Below are 7,221 nucleotides of genomic sequence, written 5' to 3' on the forward strand. Positions count from 1 at the left end.
AGCTTAAGGTTTGAGGTTCAGCTCTTTTATTTTCTCATTTTCCTTCACTATTGTGTGAACATCTGAGTGTAAAAAGTTCAATATCTGCGACAGAGTTGTTTTTTATTTAAAAAAAATGCTGCGTCCCCAGATTTAACTGAATATTTGAACAGAGTTGTAAGTTTCCTTTGAAACCTAGCCTACATTTATCCTTTGTTATCTTGTTTTTACCAGACTTAAACTTATGTGTCTAAAAACTGTAGTTTTATTGTGAACTATGGATAAATTAAGAAAGAAGATGCAATCACTTTCAGGAATAATTGTTGCAGGATCTGGTAAGAATGAAACATCTGGAAAATCCTGAATATCAGCCATTAAATAAACACTGTTGTACACAGGAGAATAATTGCCCAGCACAGAGACAATTAGATAAACAAAACTGCTTGCTCGTCACGTGCATACAGCAGCCGCCTGCGGTTCTGTGTTGCAAAAACTCAGGATGGGCTCTTAAGGAAACAGATTCAAAGGATTATCTCAGACCGGTCCCAAACAGAAACCAGAGCGAGGTAGTATAACAAGATAGAAGAGTAAAGAAGTAAAAAGCTAAACAGAGAAAGAAAAAGAAACAACTGAGATATATGTGTTCAATCCCCAGAGGCTGATGTTTTGTTTGAAGAGCCCTGAGGTTAAAGTCAAAGGTCTGAGGTGAGGCTCAGGGGTTATCAGCAAACGTTTGGGGTAAACTATCATTGCCTTGGTGGATGAGCACTTCTACAGTTAAGTGGATTAACTCAGCGAAGGAATTCAAGAGTTAAAACCAGAGAGCAAGCCCACAGAAACACAAACACACAGGCTTTTGAGTACATGCACTGTACACTGGCAGACACACTGGGGATTTAATAGCTTTTTGCTCTGGGTGGGGTTGAATGTGGAGATGGGGTGTGAGAGGAAGTCAGAGGGGGACATAGGTGTTGGACTCTGTCATCCTGTTGTTACTGGTCACACCTGCCTGTTGTTCCCAAGAGCTTAAAGAGTTAACGGGGGGTGATATGTTTGTGTATTCAGACCAATGAAGTTCAACAAAGAAAAACCCGTTAGTTAGACTATAACCCAAATAGAAGAAAAAAATGTTTTGGGCCAACCTGAGGGCTTTACAGAGCCACAACAATTATATCCTGACAAACAAATATACCCATTCAAACTTCAATATACACAAACATACATTTATGTGAAAAATAATGACCAGGCACTTGTTTAACACCGCCCTCATTCAGCATTCTGGGGGATGTACTACAGTGCATTCTTAATGGTCTTCCAACTGTGACCTGAGCAGGAGGTGTGGAAGAGGAGGAGGAGAGGAGGTGGGGAAGAGTTGAAAAGAGAGGGGGGGAGGAAGGGAGGGAAGCAGTGTTGTTAACAAAAAGCTTTGGCTCAAATCTGTGTCCTTGTTGGCCTAATTCCAATACACAGAATGTTTTATTTGCTCTTTTATTTGCTCAGATTTCATCATGTTGACAAAATCTGAAGAGTTAAAAATATCAATGTGTTTCTATTCTGCATGCAGATTGGTTCCTTATTTGATAGGTTACAATGGTTGTCAGTATACAGCATGTGTGCTGCAGTCACTACACATTGCACACCCTCACAGCCGCTCAGCTTGGCCCTAGCTTCATCATTGTTTTGATTCTTGTTGCACAGAAGACCCCACAGTGAATTCTGTGTATCTCAGGCAGACCTAAGTCATGTCCAATGACCCGCAGAGAAGTCGCATATGAAACACGGCAGTCATAATGCCCAGCTCTCTGCTGCTGTGATCAAGCATAAACAGAGTATGCCTGATTACTTCCATAGGATTCTGTGACAATATGGGCATCAAAGAAGATGAGGGTGCCACTATGTGGCACATCAGAGCTGAAGGGTCCAGGGGCACAGATCTGGGCACAGAGTGGGTCTTTCATATGAAGGTCCTTGACTGACATCGAAATCCCTTTGAAGTGCAGTTTGGTGAGGCTTAAATCCCAGCTCTGGTTTAACATATTGAAATGGATCCTTTGTATTTCCACTCAGTGATCACATATGCTTACAGGTCTCACATACAGAGAAACATGGAGGGCATTTCCCCCCTGTGTGTTGAGCCATGTTTGATTTTCAGTGATCAAAGTCAGACGCCTGAAAGAGAGGCATACGCAAAGGATTGCAATGACATGTTTGGTCCTCAAGGTTAATTCTTAGCCTATTTCCCACCAGGTGCTTGCTATGGGTGTAAAAGCAGGGGAGGGCCACATATTGTGCAGCCTTAGTGCTCCACAGGCCATACTAACACAGTGCTTCCATAAAAAAAGCAGATAAGCTCAGAGTACTTATTATAGCTGACAGCAATAATAAGGTATACTGTGCAGGGCAGTGTTATGCTCTGGCCGCAGAATTTAATGTAAATGAATGTGCATGTCAATCTGGATAGGAAAGGCCATAAAATTATTTTATCCTCAGTATAAAATATTTGGACAATCGGACATGTCGAAATTTTCACATTACTTCCATGTAAACATTCATCCAGTTCTCCCTCTTCCACTCCCATATCCCCAGGTGCACTGGGCAGGTTATTACCAAGCAAATGTAATTATGAGCTGGCTGTGTTAAGCATTGTGAATCACACAAAGTGGATTTGCTCTAAATCGAGGCTATCCCAAAAACAGGTCTGCACCCATTGCATACAAGCTTGGGTGTATGAATTGCTGTCTATGTCACAGGTTTTGTCCCATCTTGTAACAGTGACGTAACAACAACCACAACAGCAGCATCACGTAGTAGTCATTAAGTGAAATGTGCAATTTTTAATATAACTGATAACAACTAGAAGGATGTCTATACAGACTTTAAAACTGATTATTTCCATCCCTAACTATTTATTGTGGGTTTTTTTTTTTCAATTCCCATACTGGACAAACTCCTCAGTCATCCTCAGTCTTTATGTTTGCGTTTATTGGCTATATGCACATGGTTCATGTGCTTGCATCTCACTTTGTATAAATTCGCAAATAGGCCTGGGTCCTGTTTCCACAGCCAGACATTGAGCCCTGCAGGCTTTCCACACTGTTTATCTGCATAGCCAGAGAAAGAAAGTCACTCAACCAGACTGTAGCAAACACGACAGCAGGGCTGCCACAGTCTCTATTGTCCCTCAGCTAAGTGTTGCTGATTTTTTTTTTTTGGCCTGAAATTCTCCCCAAAGTGGCTAAACATTTGGGTCAACATTCGTTATCCGTCCCCTCCATGTTGCTGTTGATTTTGTTCTAATTTGGAGCTGCTGGAACAGCCAACATCCTTCCAATCTTTCATGCTGTTGTGTTTTTCTTTCTTTCTTTTTTTTTGTCATAAATAATGTCCTCTTATCTTGACAATCATGCGGACTTGTAGTTGAGTTGAGTCAGGGCTTCAATCTGAGCCAATATCCATTTCTTACATGCACTTCTCCTCTCGGAGTTCACGTCATTTTAGACCTCTCCTGCTGTTCCAACAACAATATGAGGGCAGGCAAGGGATAAATATCCTCTGAATATCTGCCCAAATATTAAATTGGAAGGGTAAATAGATCTTGCTAGCATTGGTTAGCTTTTAACAGTTCCATCCCAACAAACCCCATAAATTGATGTAATGTTATCATTAGGCTTACAGATTTTAAGCTAGTGAAAGTCTTGTTCCTGTTTATGTTGTCTTCCTTAGATTTGAAAACACACATAAACAAAATAATTTATGATACTGATATCTTGCAGTAAGACTGTTTGCTAAAAACACCAGAAATGTGATAGGCTAATTTTAGTTTTAAAAAAAGACTCTTAAAATGTTTCAATTGGTGTAATGTGTTTATCTTTTCTTTTGCCCCCTTACATTTAAAAAAAAACTATCTGATAGTCTATAGCCTAGGCAATAGGCAATATAAAGATTACTTTATGTTGCCTATAGGCGTGTAGGCAACCTGTTAGCCCTGATATGAGAAAGTATTACATCTCTGTTACATCCTTGTTTGCTTGAAACTCAAAAACAAGAACCATGTTGTCCTAAATGAATGGTACTATGCAGAAAAGACCATTCAGGGTACGGAGTGAAAACATTTAAATGTTTCATTTTTATAAGCCTATTAAAGTTATGAATCAGTGGCCTGACTTTTAACAGTTTTTATGTCCTCTTGAGTGCATACATTTTGAAATATCTAACACAGACATTATTTTTTTTTGGTAAGGTTCCTTGAAACACAGAGGATATGGTTTGACTCTTTTATAACACACATTTGGTTGGGTTAATTTGTGGGGTCAGTTTGCGGCCTCTTGTATTGTGCTGCTGCATCATTGACATGAATTACTGGGACACTTAAATGGAACCGAATATATCTGCCAAAATGCCTGTTCATTGGGATGCTTGTGGCCCTTATTGTCCATGTAATGGCACAGTACATTGGGGTAAACATTAGACATAACAAAAAAAAACGATGGGTTCATTGAGTGCGTTTTAACTGTTTGTAATAAACTAAACATGGAAATTTAAAGTGAGTAATTTTAACATGATTGGTTGTTAAAGACTTCGCTGCCTCAGAGTCTTAACTCTGAGGCAGCGATGTCAAAGGTGACAACCCAATGACAACCCTTACTGACCCTTGTTTCTGATTCAGCAACCCCTGTTTCAACCCCGTTTCCCCTTTTTTGGTCCCATCTCCCATGGTGCCGTCTCTGGTGAGTGACCCAGATATTTAGAAAAATATGTTAATAGATTGTTCAAGAGTACAGAACAGCTTGTAAGGGAGATGAGATTATGACACCTTTGTGAAACTCTTGAAGTTCACAGATGACACCACCGCACCGGTCTCATCCAGGACAGTAACCAGTCTGCCTACAGACAGGAGGTGGAAAAGCTGGCTCTCTGGTGTAGTCAGAACTATCTGGAGCTGAACCCACTCAAGACTGTTGAGATGGCAGTGGATTTCAGGAGAAGTGCCTGTACTTCCTGTGTTAGGTCAGGAAGTTCAACCTGCCCCCAGGAGCTGCTGATCATGTTTTACACCTCCATCATTGAGTCTGTTCTGTGCACCTCCATCACTGTCTGATTTGGATCTGCAATCAAACTGGACAGACACAGACTTCAATGGACAATCAGGATTGCAGAAAAGATCATCGGTGTCGACCTTCCCCCCATCCAGCACTTAAACAGGTCCAGGGTCAGGAAACGGGCAGGTAGCTTCACTGCAGACCGCTCACACCCTGAACACAAACTGTTTATATTTTTAACAAATTGTTAAAATGTAATGTTTACATTGTACAGAGAGAGAGCACATTCTACTGAAGTAAAATTACTTGTGTGTTAAACAAACCTGGCCAATAAAGCTTTAGTATACTTAAACACATGTTCACATGTATTTAATCCGTTATACTGCTTCAAATCCAAGCAGAGAGTGTCTTACCTTGGGCCCCACTTCCATATTGTCATTGTTTTTACTTCTCAACACAAAAGTCCCCATGATTCCTGTAATTGTTCAGGGGGAGATAACACAGGAAAGAGAGAGGATGTAATTGTCTGAATCTGAACAGCTTTCAGATAAATACGGTAGTTATTCACTTTATTGTGACATTTGTGAAAATAACTTTCACTTTTTGTTGTTGGTGTCAAGAGGACACAGCGCTCCTTTCCTGAACAGTAATATTGGACATGCACAGTAATAGATTTCCCTATCTGCCTTTTTTTTTTGGCCTTTGACATTACCAGCTGAACCACCACAGCTGAGCCTGAATGCTTCACGCTGTCTCCTTAAAGTACTCCTTAAACCTAGAAAGAGACTTGTACGAGAACAAGATCTTTTTCATAAAACGTGGTTGTTGACTAATGACTGTTGATGAGTATTTAATGTTCTTAACAGGTTTTTACTTGCAAGATATAACTGGATTTGACAGGTTACATAAAGGCGTGTAATGTGCAGACAGTGGTTAATGACACAACAACTGTGAGCAACATTTCAAACAGCCAAATTCACTTTCAGAATATAGCGTTTTCAGTGCTTTCTTGTTTTCATATCTTTCATTTGTGGATTCGGCCCAAAAGTCCTGTTAATCATTTTTACTGTGACGTGACAACTTTACAAGAGGTGGTCAGTGTACCTCCAATGATTATCAGCTCTGTTCTTTCTCTCTATGCTCTCCCTTCGAGCATTAGTGTGTGTGGCATGTGGGAGTGAAAAATTGCCTAAAGTGTGTTTTATTGCAGAGGGCAGTGAGGGCAGTGGATTTGGTGGTCGACAGGCAGCAGTTACGCCTTTTCCTCTGGACTCCTTCACTGTTCCTTCCACAGCCACTGTGGTCCAACCCTGTTTCCGACCTATGCTGAGTACACACTGACACACACACAGAATATAAACACACAATTAGGCAGACATGATTGCACATGTACACTACTGCACATGCAAAAAAAAAAAAAAACATAACGCCCTGTTAATCTCTAGAAGATCCAGGCCTGCATGAGTCAAGATCAAGTCACGAGCAGTTATTTAAGACTAACAATATTTACCAAATGATGTTACGACTTTTGCTCTATACTCCCACTCAAATCACGTGTGTATTGTACCTTGAAATGAGACCCAGTTTCCGCAATATTTCTACAACGAGTGTCACATAAACAGGATATGTACAGAGGAAAACATCAGGGTGGGAAAGACAGAGGTAGGCCAAGATAGGAGGTAAACTGTTGAAAAAACTACATGAACAAATAATTGTACAGAATGGAGAATCCCTATGTGGGAAAGGGCAAATAAACACATCCAAATGAAAAAAGGACTCCATGCTGGACTGCATTAGCCATGCATTGTGGCTGTAAGTCAAAACAGTTGATGGGGAGTTAGATTTAATATTAAACAAAAACACATCACAGTTCAGAAACCCTTCTCTGTGCTGCTTCTGCTTATTATTATTATGAAGCTTATCTCCTCAAAGTTGGTCTAATCCTTTATTGTGGCATAGTGTGCAGTTATGTAACTTGGATCTGCATCAATAAGACAGAGAGGCAAAAGTTCTCACACACGCAGAAGACTGCGGTAAGATGGTCATGACGTCAACCTGTAATGCGCACAGGTGCAATAAGTCGAGTTCAAACACATAAGCTTCTACATGCTTATTCGAAGAGGGCAAGGGCACCTTTGGTTTTTAGGGTGAACAGTGGCATATTGTGCCCTGAGCCTGGTGATTTCTACACCCCAGTGGTGAC

Source organism: Symphodus melops (genome assembly GCF_947650265.1).
Source record: "Symphodus melops genome assembly, chromosome: 9".
NCBI classification, from domain to species: domain Eukaryota; kingdom Metazoa; phylum Chordata; class Actinopteri; order Labriformes; family Labridae; genus Symphodus; species Symphodus melops.